Below are 13,892 nucleotides of genomic sequence, written 5' to 3' on the forward strand. Positions count from 1 at the left end.
ACAAGAAAGTCAGAAATATATACAAGTGACTCTTGTACCAACCAACCCTCGGCCATGCTACATTCGGGTCTTGCATTTTGTCTCACAAAGCCCTTCAAGGTCTTCATGAAGCGCTCAAGGAAGAACAACCATTGTGCATGTATAGTACCGTATATAGCAATCTCAACCACCAAATGCACTATAAGATGTAGTTGGCTTGTGAGAATAGAACGTGGAAATGTCTCCTCCACTAAACAAACCACCTCCACTGACATAACTCGAGCATTCTCAAGCATGGTGGGATCTATTTCCTTTGAGCTCACATACCTAGAAATGAAAAAGTACATCATATTAGCAATATGCATTCAAACTTGCATGGAGCATTGACACGCATTATATTTTGTATCATGTAAAGTACCTCACAAGCTCGCCCATCTTGTAAATACAATCTTTCACGTCCTTCGATGCACTACATGAAATACTAGTAGGTAGTATGAACTAAACCCATGAGGAGGTGGTTGATTAGTTGCTTATAATTATTCACTCACAAATTTGAAAGGAAAAAGATATTATGCACATAAAATACTTACTTGGAGCATCTTGTGCCAATCATGAGATTTCAAGCCATATAATTGCTCTACACCTCTTTTCTTGCTCTTTGCAAAGGCTCCCTTCAAACACCTCATGCATCCAGTGGGAGTATGAATTGTAGTAATAGCGCACTTCACCATCGCCATCTCTAGCTTTGATAACATCAATGGTGCATGAGGTAAAAAAACACGCCCATTTGGTCTCTCTTGTGGCCAAGCTTCACGCATCCTCCCTGTGGTATGTAGATCCTCCCTTATGCCTGCGGAATCTCATGTCCCATTCAAATGCTCCCAAATGGTAGATGCCACATTCTTGAAGATATGCATGGGATCAAGCAGGTGATTGATCTTGAGGTGGGACCAATATGTAAACGATAAAAGATGGAGTATCTAAACAAAAGTTGGTGTTAGCGGGGGCAATCTTTATTTCCAGCCAATATAGCACACAATAGTTACAAACCCTTACCGGCTCATGCCAAGTGGTGGAGGAGTCGTGGAACCATCCCAAATTCTCATCCAATCTCCCACGGTGAGTGATTGTGGAACTCTTGTGGGAGGACTTCATTCCGAGGGGCAACATATCTAGGATGATCAGGTGGGAGAAATCGATGGTGATTCTCATAGATGACCTTATTCAATGCGTCTGCCCGTGAGGCAACTAGTGAAGGACCACAAATAGGACATGCATGGTAACCCGATGTGGTGAGACCTGAACAATAGATGCAATTAAGAGTTGAAGGTGGGTTTAGGGTGCCACATCCTTTGCCTATTCATAATTAGAAGTGCAATGCTTACCTAAACACTCGCCATAGCCTGGGAAGTCATGCATCATCCATATCAAGACTTCTTTGCAGTTGAAGTCTCGTGACGAGGGAGGCCTGCTTACATCATGCACCTCGATACCTCTCCAAAGTATCTCTAGCTCGTCAATCAAAGGCTTCAAATAAACATTAGGATTTTTGACTTTATGTTTCCCTGGAATTAGAAGGGACAGCATAACATGTCCTTTCTTAATAGCCATAGAGGGTGGAATATTATAATTCACCAATATCACTGGCCATACACTGTAAGAGGTGCTTTTGAGACCAAATGGGTTCACACCGTCCATACCCAATCCAAGTCTCAAGCCCCTAAGTTCTTCCTTGAAGCTTGGCCATGTATCTTCAATATGCTTCCACGCAGGAGAGTCCGTGGGAGTTCTCCACTTGCCATCGGTTGATCGATGGGAGGAATGCCATGACATGAGCTCTACAATAGATTTGCACTTGAATATATGTTGGATGCAAGGGATTATGGGAAAATGTCGTAGAACCTTACGAGGCACGTCCAAAGTTTTGAGATCTACTCTATATCTTGCCTCTCCACAAGTAGGACACTCTCTTGCATCCTTATGTAGTCCACGAAACAAAACGCAATCGTTGACACGTGCATGGATGCACTTGTAATCTAATCCTCCAAGAGAGGTCACATGTTGCCTTGCCATATCTCTTGAGGTCGGTAATTTATTCTCCCTTGGAAGCATTTTACGCAATAGCCTGCACGTGAAGACCATAAATGAGGAAAAGCATTCGAGTAATTGACCCACTAGCATAATTCACCATGTTTGCAAAATAGACTTTAAAGCTTACTTGAGTAATGCATTCAAACTTGCATTGCTCCATCCATAGATGGTTTGCAAGTTTAGTAACTCAAGGGAGGCACGTAGAACAGAGAATGTGCACCCCTCAAACAGTGGAGTCGATGCTGTAGTAAAAAGATCATCCTGCTCCATGCTATCATCCCTCCCTTGATGGACATATAAATCCCGCACCATATCATCAAACACCTCCTCCTCCACGGCTTCATGAGGTAACGGTGGAGGGCTACTATCACCATCACTCCATGCATCCGTAACGGTCCCTCCTGAAGATCCCACCTCATATCGCCGATGCTTCACCTCCTCATGGCGAGCATAGGGCAATATATGTGCGTGTGGCACTGCATCCTATATCAAATTAAAACGGGATCATAACTCAAACATATGAACACCCATAGGTATCTCAATCAACCTTAACTTACAAACCCTTACCATGTTTATGGTCACATCCTATTCTCCATACTTTGAGATGTGATTGAGTGTAATCCTACGTGCACGATACATGTTTCCTCGACATCGATCACACATACATTTGATTATTTGGTCCAACCACATTTTGCGATGGTGGATATAGAGGGATTCATCCTCACTGGAGCTACTTGTTGAAGATGGACATCCTACAAACAAACAACCCAAAAAAATCTGCTTTTTTAAACTCTGTGGCGCGTCTAAAACCCCATCTGTGTGTTCTGTGATGCATGTCTACAAGCGCATCTAAAACCACGTCTGTTTGTTCTGTGGTGCGCGTCTACAAGCATGTCTAAAATCGTGTCTAATCTGTGTAATTAGACGCGTATATGGATGCGCTATTAGACGTGTCTATAGACTCGGCTTTTAAATCTGCTTTTAGCGCGCTTGCTTTGCTTTTCTTCACATTACTTATACTTCGCCCGGCTTGCTTGCTTTGCTATTAGCAGATCCACAGTTTCGACGCTTAAGAGGAAGGCACCCATACTTACTTCCATGCTTACACTTAAGACGAAGGCACCCACACTTACTTCCAAGCTTAAAGGAGAAGAGGGTGAACAAGGAAGAGAAGAAACTTTGAAAAAGGAGAAGAACCTTCCATTCCTCTATCCAAGGTAAGTCTTTTTGCAGTTGATCTTTTTTGAAAGTTTGCTTTCTTTGGATTTGTACTTTCTCGTATCCAAAAAACGCATAATTTGGGTATTAGTGTTATGTTTTTATGTCAGGCGCATGTCCTTTTCTACTTTTTAGAAAAGTCCGTTTGTCGGAGCACATCTAAAATCGGGTCTACAGGTGCATTTAGACATGTGTCTAGCCTGTTTGTAGACACAGACAGCCGTGTCTATAGACGCGCTGTTATACGCAAAAATAAACGTGCTAATCAGATGCGTCTATAGATGCGCTCTGACAGTAATCCTCTCTTCCCTTCCCCTTTCTTCTCAGCTCATCAGTAATCGTCTTTTTTTCTTTTTTCCAGTTCATCATGTGGCCAGGAAGCGCTTCGGGCTCACCTGATCTTTGGGAGTCTATTTTTAGGGACTTATATAACCTTTTAGGGCACCCTCCTTTTCCTACAAAGTTATACGAGTATATGATGGGTACTCTAAACACCCCCCAGGAGTCAGCACTACAGACTCCAAACCACCCCACACCAGCTAAGATCACCCCAGCGGAGTCAGCACAGCCCAGCCAGCTACACAGCGTGGGCCCATCTCCCATGCTGTCTTACGCCCCTTCCCTCATGCCGTCTTATGCCCCTTCTGCCATGCCATCTTATGCCCCTTCCCCCATGCCGTCTGGAGGTCCTTCTGTCTTGCAGAGCCGTCGGCATACTCCTGTGTAGTTGAGATCGATTCTCCAGCTACGAGTAGTCCACGTAGTCTCGTGCAGTCTCCAGCTATGAGTGGCCAGCGTACTAGCTCGACACGACACGGTAGCAGGCGTAGTAGCAGGGAGAGCGATGGGGGATGCATGGCACAGTGCTTTGGGAGGGGTGGCAGTGGGGACGATGATGATTCAGATGATTTAGACATGCCTCCGGGTGATGGTACGATATTCTATGACATCATTCAGACAGGAGGCATCTTGATGGATGCACGGGGGAAGGACATCATGGCCTTCATGCGCTCTATAATTGCTAACAATTACAGAGATTGCTTTATCCACTACAAAGACCAGCCAAAGAGGTTGGCTGATGAGACCCTCGCTGCTGTTCGCTCTAGGTATCCTAACCCCCCCAATCGCCAGTTCATTGATAAATGGGCCAAGTCAAAGATTGTTACGATACTTGGCAATAAAAGATCTTCGCTTAAAGAGGCAGGCACTAGGGAGCTTGCCAGGCTCGAGGGAGGTCAACCACCAAGGGGCTCGCCCCACACCGCTCACAAGCATGAGTGGAAGAAAGCAATGAAGTCAGCGAGGGAGGACCCCAGTCTACAGCACGTGGAGGCACGAAGGATCCAGATGGAGCAATATGGAAGCGTGCATTTTGGAGCAGGGGGTGTTGATTCATGGGAGGCCCAATTTGTAAGTATCGATCTCAAATTATATTGCTTATGTAGTTTATTAGGAGGTTGTTTCTTTGTACTAATCCCTCCACAAATTGTGTCGTCTTGTAGCTTGATATCGTGGGCAGATACCCTACTCTTGTCGAGATAGCCTCCCACCGCCACCATCACAGAGGAGATACATGGAGGCACTTCTATCATGATGGGTTGATTACTGAGGAGCAGTATATCCAGGCTACTAGAGCGGCCCCCGAGGTATTTGAAAGTAATTAAATAATGTCAATATTATAAGTAAAGATTTGATTTTTCATACATTGATATATGTTTTCCCTTGTTACAGGCCCATGCACAAGACGACGAGGAAGAAGACGAGGAAGGAGGCACAGAAGGGAGCGTAGAAGGGAGCGTGGAAGGGAGTGAGGATGTGGAGAACATAGATTAGTCGTAGAAGTAGTGCTAGCTACTCTTTTTTATACTTAAAGCCATTGCCTTGGCTTCGTGTCTCTTGTATATACACTCCTCTTATTTTTTGTACTTGAAGCCACATGACGTGGCTTAGCTTCGTGCTATATTTACATACAAGCACTTTTTGAGCTTTCAATTTTATTACGCTTTGGAGTTGTAATGTTTTATTTGGAATTGTAATTAAAATGCGGTTGGCTGTAAGGATTGAATTACACACAATGTGGAAATGGGATTCTTGTAACTATATAGCATACACAACATACAGGGGAAAATTTTATTGTGAGCTTTTTAATGCGAGCTTTTTTGGAAATTTATCAAAGTTTGTGAGCTTTTTTAGAGTCCCATAAAAAAAGACCTACTAATCAAAAAATAACAAAGTAACTACTTATCCTGTATCTATGGATTTATCCTAGGAAATACCAAAGCAATTAGCAATTCTATGGTCCACTAAAAAAGACAAAGCTATTAATCCAAGTAATTTATATTGCAAGTCAGTAATAAATGATATCATATATAAAAATGAGCCATCACAATACCAACAAATATGTATTATGCATTCAAGTCTATGGATTGTTGCTAAGGCAACAAAGGTTTAATGAAACTTCAAGTAAGCATATGCCAATTTTCATGTAGTTCTATTATTTGAAAAGGCCAAAGCAATTAGTAAAATGTTCCACATTAAGAACATTGTGTTGACTCAACACAACATATTTTGAGCAAAAAAAAGTGTCACATCAAAAAGTGGGCTATCATAACACCAACCAAGTTTATATTTTGCATTCAGGTCTATGGATTGATCCTAGGTCGACTAAGCACTGATGAAACATCCATAGTGGAAAGGGTTGGTTGATGAATAAGCATGTGTTGATTTGGATCCAATCCCAATACACGGATGAAGATGTAATAGATATGTTTGCATGCCAGGTAAGGTTTTTGACCCAACTCTCTTTTTTGAAAATCTGGACATGTACACATGGGTTCAGTCTTGATGTGCACATCGTAAGACATCCGAGCCTTGTCAGACCCTGTTGTTCTCAAATGGAAAATACTATGATGAAGAAGCTCCACTGCCATTTCTCCCATGACAACAGCGTGCATAGATTGAGCACTAGCTATTCTTTTTGCAGCCTCCTTAGATATGCCATGCCTCCATTTTGTGGTTCTTACCAATGTGTGCTGAGCTAAATTCCTTGGTATGGATGCCGACCCTCCATGTGCATCACAAAAATTAGTTGGCATCAGTGCTGATCCTTGAGGTACATTTGGTGTCCTCCAATTTACATGGGGTTGATCCACTATTTGCAGTCTGAAACCAGCCTTGATGAGATTGCCTATCTCCTCACTTGTGATGTTTGTTTCCACATCCACCTTCCACACAGATGGACGTTCAGGAACATGCATGATATTATGATCTAGGTGCCATGTATGAGTTATATCATCATTACAAAACCACATCCATTGTGCTTTTGGTCCTCCTACCCCTGGATGCCGCCGTTCAGAGTAGAAACAGGGTGCCACCACTCCTTGTGAACTGCTTTGTATATATCGATTACACTTAACCTTTCCATCTATGAATCCAAGACACTTCACTTTAGAGTTTTTGGAGGTCCTTCGAATTGCCCGAAAGGTACGGTGGATAGGCACCTCAACAATAGAGAGGCCACTAGGAAGGCCTCCTTGTCTCATAGGTGGAGCCATTGGGGCTTGTTCTCTTGTGGGCATGGTCTCATTCTGAGCTCCTTCATCATCTTCCCCTACATTGCCATGTTTTTCCCATGATGTTTTTGTAGACTCCCCTTGAACTCCACCTTGCTCCATTGTGGAAGCCTCAACATCCACTGGTTGGGTATTACCTTGCGGTTTTATTGAATGCCAATCTCCACCTTCTATCTCGAACCTAATTTTTCTCGGCCGCCCTCTTTGCTTACGATCTCTGGTCTCCATCACATACCCTGGCTTGTGTGAGGTGTTTTCTAAATGTATACTTGATGACTTGCTTCTCTTTCTTTGGACTGTTACCTTATCCCCATGTAATGGTCTTGGTTCTTCATACATTGGTGTCCCTGCAACTGTTTCATGCACCATTTGTGCAACTTGTGCCGGTGAAGGTGTACTCCTTGAGGCCACTCTTTGCATCAAGGATTCCAAGTTGGGACCATCCCCAACATGCCTTCCAATCATATATGCATAGTGTTTGGCACTTTGTAATAGGGCATTTGCCATGTCCGAGACGCAACAATCATATAATTGTATCTTTGTCTTAAACCCTTCTCCTGCTAGCCAACTACCATGCATGCTTTCAGCTAGATTTGACCTTGGAGTGTGTGCCTCCTCCAAGGAACTCTTTGTTACCTGTGGTAAAAAGGGAGGTAATTAGATTGGCTTATTACATTTATTTAGCTTACTACATTTATCTACAAAATACATACCGCGCTCATGAGATTCCCCCAATGGGCAATCCGCACATCCCACTAACTAAACCATATGTCCATTGAAGGAATGTCGGCCACACGGACGTGTCCTGCATGCCACCACTTCCGAATGAGCTTTGCTTGGTTGGTAGCTTCTTGCTTTGTCTTACATAATCTCCAATTCTCACACATGGTGATATGCTCGTTCCTCATATCCTCTTTGATGAATTTCCTTGTGTGCTTATGCAAGTTTTGTTCCCAATGGAAGAGACATGAGCGCTCTCTCCCAACAATTATGTTGTTTGGACCCCCATTGAAAATAGTTCTCACAGCTATCCAATTTGCTCCAGCTTCATCAGACATGAAACCATGAAAATCTGCAGGGGGATACCCACATTCTTTCATTGTGGCATTCAACATCTCCCAAAATAGGATTTGGCTTGTAGCATCTTCATCTTTCATCTCACATGTGGCGATGGTCATTAATTCCTGCACACTGGTAGACAAAGCCAACATTATTAAATATTATACCACAACTCTCTTGATGATAGCAACATGGATACATAAGGATGGAGGGAAGTTATACCTAGGATCATAAACATGACATGCCATTGTGCTCCACCCAATCACTCGATGGGTGTGATCAAATTGTACCCATGAATTCCTCAAATCACCATTTCCTCCTCTTCTCATGCGATTAACAAGATCCACACCAGATGCTGGACCATTGGTTGACATTTTAAAAACAAAACATTTTTCATCTGGCAAGCCTTGCCCTGGAAAACGACTTCCATGGAAGAATGAATACATAGACCTTTTCTTTAGTAAAAGAAGGCTGTCATAACCTTCCCCAATAGGTAACCTTGCCTTCTTCTCTTGTGCAACAATCCGTTTGAACCTGTAACATCAGAAGTCAACTATTTAGAAGGTCTTTATACCATTCTAAAGTTAAGTAAATTAAAAATCACTTAGCTACAAACAAACATACCGTTGATTCTCAACTAGTGGTACCAATTGCTCAAGAAAGTTGGTCAACTCTAGATCTCCCACACTTGCCCCTTCATTATTGTCTCCTCTCATCAATGATGAATTCAAGAGCTCCTTGGCAACACTCATTTGAGGTTTGCGTGGTCCAGCATTTTTATCCACCTTCAAAACATCTGCAACAAGCTTCTTTGTTTTCTCTATCATTGCCTTAGATGTTCCTGGCTGTACGGGGTGCTGATGTTCACCAACATGGACCATCAATCTAGTCATTGTTTCATCAAATGGCATTACATAATATACTATGCAATTACAAGTATCAATGCAATAAGCAGGCTTACGACAATAGTGACAAACAATCTTGTTCCTCTCCTCTTCAGTCAAGAGTCCAAGAGCAATCTTCTTTTGTAGGTAGCCTCTAAAAAAGGATGTGTTAAACTTCTTATTGTTTGCAAAATAAGGGCAAGTAATTCTATGGCATTCTAATGAGCCAACACAGTAGCTAAGCCTTACTGTACATGAGATAGCCATGTTGGTGGTTGGTGGTTTAGTCCATATGTGGCCATCAAATTTTTGCTCCATGCCATTCATGCCATTGATGTTTCCAAAAGTTGGAGGAAATTCCAATAGCATACTTCCATTATATACCCTTAGTAATTTAGTGACTTGCTTCCTTTGCTTTATATTTGCAATCCGCGTTTTGAGTATATTGGCTTGCTTGTTCTCCATGATCCAAGGTATGATGCTTTTGCTAATCTGACATTCATCTTTTGAATGGTCCTCATTTGAGCCTTCAAGGTCAATGTGTGAAGTCTGCATCATCTCAATGTCAACATCAGTCCTTGACTTATAAGAATTGTGGTACATACCAGGCTTCTCAATGGGATTTAACTCTTCAAGATCCACGTAAGGAGATGGTTGAGAGGTTTTCTTTCCTTCTTTGCCAAACTCTTCGGAGTAAACTCTACTAGCAACACAACGTGATGATGAACCAGGCTCTTCAAGATCACTAATAGTACTTGCTGCCATGATTGTATTGTGGATGAGAGCATACCTTTTTGTCAAGGAGGCATCCAGTACGTAATGCTCTTGACCATCAATATCCCACTCAGATGAAAACTTTACCTTCATTGTTGCTTCACCTTCAATGACTGCCTTAAGGCAGATGAGCTTGTGCGTATGGGGAAGAAGGCTTTGAAGGAAATGTTTACTAACAATCCTTCTTCCATCCTTGAGCGGGATAGAGTGTGATAGATTCACTCCTTCAATAAGCCATTCAATAGAAGCCTCTTCTGTAGCCATTTTGGATGACACAACAAAAGGTACCAAAGACAGAGGGAGCTCAGAGAAAGTGGTTATTAGAGGAGGTCAGAGAATACAGACAATCTTGAGAGCAAAGGGATGGTAATCCAACATGGCATTGAGAGCAGAGGGATGATAACCCAACACGGATCATGAAAATAAGAAGGGATGAAAGAGAGAAATGCAGTGTGATGCAAAGCTAGAAGGCAACCAAAGAGACTTAGAAAGTAATGGTGGGAGAGAATGAAGAGGAGAAAATGACAAGAGAGTAGTATCAGGATGCGTGGTCACGAGAAAGCAGAGTGCAAATATTGAAAATGGATAGAGAATGGGTAGAGGATTGTGAAATAGGTGGTGTTTGAGCTAATTCCAATGTCGATGATGCCCTCACACTACAATGAGAAGTAGCCATGTGGCCGTCATTACAACCCATTGAGCTGGAATGATGGTGAGAAAGGTGGCGGCCGAGATTCTTTCACAAACTTGGATTATGCCAGGATGCCACAATCTTAAGCCTTAAAAGCCACATGCTATTATAGGGACGATTAATGATTAGAGAGAGATGAAGGAGAGACTCCTTCAAAACAACGTGGGCTATCTAGCATTCAAAACAACGTGGGCTATCTAGCAGGAAGACAGTGGGTACATCATCGATGCACGCTGGCCGATCGCACACTGATGACGCTTTGGAGACATCCTTGCTTGCGATGGTATCGAGGGATGAGCCACCGTTTTGTTTCATCATTGATAGCTTCAAGCCACACGAAGAAGAACGTCTTGCACTCGTCCAGCACTCGTCCACGATCCAATGCAGCATCAGATATAGCTAAAGCAATTCCTCGCTCTGCCAATCGAAGAGCAACATCTTTCATTTGTAATCGGGCGACTTTACGGAGCTGGTCCAAAGATAGAGGGCGGAAGACAACTATTTCATCCAGTCTATTCAACAACTCTGGCCTGAAATGTCTTCAAACCTGCAAATAACATTACAACATAGTCCTGAGTTTAGCAACACCGTCTAAATAAGACCAAATCCAAATAAGAAAGCCATAATTCTGACACTAGTTCAATCACACTAAGGATGATGATCGAAACTGCAATAAGCTTCGTTACAGGAATATAACCCACCTCGAGCATAACGCTCTCTTTTGTAGCTTCCATAGTTTGCTGTCCAACCAATCCAGCGAGCAGGTGCTCGGCACCAAGGTTTGATGTGAGAATCACCACTGTATTGGAGAAGCTAACAGTTCGGCCTTGCCCGTCAGTTAGCCGCCCGTCATCAAGCATTTGTAGCAACGCATTGAAGATGGCAGGGTGAGCTTTCTCCACTTCATCAAACAACACCACACTGTATGGTCGCCTCCTTACAGCTTCTGTGAGCTGACCTGTAGATCTTTCCTGCTTGCCACCATCATCAACCCCAGCAGATCGTTCCCGTATAAGCTCCCCCCTGCTTCGTCCCTCTTCGTCCCTCCTTCCACTCTTCGTCCCTCCTTCCACTCTTCGTCCACTCTCCTCCCTCTTCGTCCCCTATCTCTCCTTCGATAAGGTCGACCTCTCCTTCCACTCTTCGTCCCTCCTTCCACTCTTCATCCACTCTCCTCCCTCTTCGTCCCCTATCTCTCCTTCGATAAGGTCGACTCTCCTTCGTCCACTCTCCTCCCTCTTCGTCCACTCTTCCCCTCCTTCCACTCTTCGTCCACTCTCCTCCCTCCTTCGTCCCCTATCTTGGCTCTCTCCTCCCTCCTTCCACCTTTCCACTCTCCTCCCTCCCTCTATCCTATCAATAAGGTCTCTCCTCCCTCCTTCGTCCCCTATCTATGAAACCGAAAAAAAGGGGGGGCTCAGCAGCCCCCCAAAGTCTGCGCTAGCGCAGACTCTGGGGGGCTGCTGAGCCCCCCCCTTTTTTTCGGTTTCCTAGCGCAGACTCTGGGGGGCTGCTGAGCCCCCCCCTTTTTCTTGGTTTCAGCAGCCCCAAACTCTCTCCTCCCTATCTACGAAACCGAAAAAAAGGGGGGGGCTCAGCAGCCCCCCAGAGTCTGCGCTAGCGCAAACTCTGGGGGGCTGCTGAGCCCCCCCCTTTTTTTCGGTTTCAGCAGCCCCAAACTCTCTCCTCCCTATCTATGAAACCGAAAAAAAGGGGGGGGCTCAGCAGCCCCCCAGAGTCTGCGCTCATAGAGTTTGGGCTATGAGACCGGAAAAAGGGGGGGGCTCAGTAGCCCCCCCAGAGTCTGCACTAGAAAGGGGGGGGCAGACTCTGGGGGGGCTACTGAGCCCCCCCCTTTTTTCAGTTTCATGTAGCCTAAAGTCTGCGTAGAGAATCAAGCGTGTATGTTACATGAGCGACTATGGGTAAAATATGTTTTGAAACTGCGGCTTTGGATCGGACACTTTTTGGTTGTTTTACGGAGGTTGACTTTGTATGCGGTCACTGTGTTTCCTGCCTACGTTAGTGTATACTCTTTAGTTCATGCAGGTTGACTCTGTATGCGGTCGCTGTGTTTCCTGCCTACGTTAGTGTGTCGGACATTTTTGGGAGTGAATTCTTATCTTTATAATAGCTCATCGTGTTTCCTGGCAGGCTTTTCACTTGATGCTTCGGAGTTGGGCTTCTAAAAAATTCATGAGTGGCTGGTACATAACGTTTAAACTTTTGTTTCCCATTCGTGGTTTCCAAGTATTGTGAGTACGTTCATAGGCTGAAGCGTTATTGTGCTTCCAATTGCAATCGGCATCTATATTGCCAAGTTCTCTAAATGATTGTGTTTGGGCTTGCAGTGTCATCTTGCTTCCGCCGATCGCTATCACTTTCTATATCACTTGGTGGTTCATACAATTTGTTGATGGCTTTTGTTCACCTATTTATGCTCACTTGGGAATCAACATTTTTGGTAAGATTTGACGGCAATTTAATGCCCTGTATTTGACCTGAAATTATATGCAAACAATGAGTAAAATGCATCTTTTGTTTGTGTGGAATCACAGGACTAGGCTTTGTGCAGACTCTGGGGGGCTACTGAGCCCCCCCCTTTTTTTCGGTTTCATGGATAGGGGACGAAGGAGGGAGGAGGTTTCATAGATAGAGTATGAAACCGAAAAAAAGGGGGGGCTCAGCAGCCCCCCAGAGTCTACGGAGGTTTCATAGATAGAGTATGAAACCGAAAAAAAGGGGGGGCTCAGCAGCCCGCAGACTCTGGGGGGCTGCTGAGCCCCCCCCTTTTTTTCGGTTTCATAAATAGGGGACGAAGGAGGGAGAAGGTTTCATAGATAGAGTTTGGGGCTGCTGAGCGGCTGAAACTTGCTTTCTTATCTAATGACTATTTTGCTTTGTTATTTTGCAGTTTTCATACTTACGACCATGCTAGACATTTTGTGAGTGCTTGCACACGTATACTAGGCCTTGAGGGAACTCGCTCGAGAGTTGAGGATCATCCTCTAGGGAAGCTCACGCGAGTAGCAGCGGTACTGTACTTCTACATTTTAATGATGTTATTTACTCATATTCTTTGGATATTGCTTTCTTTAAACTTTTGGGGTTGCTTAACTTTTGGAGTAGAAGGCAGAGTACTGGTTGTCCAAGACCACACGAGACAAAAGTGTGATAGCCATATCTTTTGAGGAGAGCTCTTTCCCAATGTGAAGTATACCTTGATGGAGGCCTTGCATTTTATTAATGTGTTCCCGCATAGATGACAAGGTAGCGGGATCGGAAAAACGGAGCTGGATCTTTACAGAAACATGCTTCATGGGGGTCACTCGGGGACAATGAGTTTAGTTGGAGCTTTTCTGCTTCCTATTGTTGAATTAGGATTAGCATTCATTTAAAGATATTGGTATCGAGAACTTCTTTCAAGGAATTGATATGTATCTCAATTGTCTTAAGGGTTTGCATTGCAATGTATCAAGGGTTACAAATTTCACTATCTTAAGGATTTGAATCATTTGTATATGCTTATGCATTTTATATTCTACTATCTTAAGGATTTGAAACATTTTGTATATACAGGTTTCATAGTAGTGAGCATTTTTATCTTGACAAGATGGCACCAAG

General features: G+C 43.7%; 1 pseudogene; it reads right to left on the bottom strand.

The window, feature by feature from the left end:
- Window positions 1–10,488: 10,488 nt before the first annotated feature.
- On the bottom strand, window positions 10,489–13,588 carry LOC147902105 (chaperone protein ClpB1-like; annotated as a pseudogene).
- Between the last annotated feature and the right edge of the window lie 304 nt (window positions 13,589–13,892).

The sequence above is a fragment of the Dipteris shenzhenensis genome, chromosome 5, assembly GCF_047967505.1.
Source record: "Dipteris shenzhenensis isolate YYH24624 ecotype China chromosome 5, Dip_SZ_1.0, whole genome shotgun sequence".
Classification (NCBI taxonomy): Eukaryota; Viridiplantae; Streptophyta; class Polypodiopsida; order Gleicheniales; family Dipteridaceae; genus Dipteris; species Dipteris shenzhenensis.